This window comes from Bison bison, unplaced genomic scaffold (assembly GCF_000754665.1).
Source record: "Bison bison bison isolate TAMUID 2011002044 unplaced genomic scaffold, Bison_UMD1.0 scf7180017864211, whole genome shotgun sequence".
Lineage (NCBI taxonomy): Eukaryota > Metazoa > Chordata > Mammalia > Artiodactyla > Bovidae > Bison > Bison bison.
This window is the reverse complement of record NW_011494783.1, coordinates 707,678-708,711: the sequence shown is the minus strand read 5'-3', so window position 1 is coordinate 708,711 and position 1,034 is coordinate 707,678.

Genomic DNA, 1,034 nt, shown 5'->3' with positions numbered 1-1,034 from the left:
TAATGTGACCTAAGAACTAGCTGTCTATAATGCAACAGGAAGAAAAAGAAGGGCTAGGATTTAAAGTGGAAAATAAAATATAATTACTGATGAAACTTGTTTATGTTAAGAACAGAATCTTTATGGATGACCTATTATTACAGGTGTACACTCAAAAAAATTGGCATTCAAGGATGATGTGCAAAATGGGAGGACTTCCATACCCTGTTTATGGAATGAGCATTTTGTAAAGACTGCAAATCTATTCGAACTGTTCTTTTGGGTCAATAAAGTCAAAACCAGAATCCAAGAAGAAATTTCACATATAGAAACTGAGAATCTCATTATAAATTTGATGTGAAATTATCAAAGTTCAAGAAGAGACAGAGCAATCTTGAAGAAGAATGAAGTATCAATAAAATGACCCACTCTGGAATATTGATACCTGCAAGGTTACAGTGACTTTACATTTTCAATCAATGTTGTATTGGAACAAGGATAAACAAACACAAGAAATAGCATGTTTAACTCAGAAATTCAGAAATGTGTACACACACATGCACACACATACACACACACATACTTGAACCAAGATAAAGGCAGCAGTGTTTTTAATAAATAATGCTGAATCAGTTGGCTAGCTATGGAGATAAAAATGAACCATGACTTCTCCCAACACACTAAAAAAATCAGATGGGTTTTAGATCTAAGCATCACATATTAAAAAAGCTTTGAAGAATACCAGTGACTTATAGTGAAAACGTCAGAGGGAGAAAAAAGTTCTGAAACAGAATTAAAACAGTATTAAAGACCTGGTCCCATCACTTCATGGGAAATAGATGGGGAAACAGTGGAAACAGTGTCAGACTTTATTTTTGGGGGCTCCAAAATCGCTGTAGATGGTGATTGCAGCCATGAAATTAAAAGACCCTTACTCCTCGGAAGGAAAGTTATGACCAACCTAGATAGCATATTGAAAAGCAGAGATATTACCTTGCCAACAAAGGTCCATCTAGTCAAGGCTATGGTTTTTCCAGTGGTCATGTATGGATGCT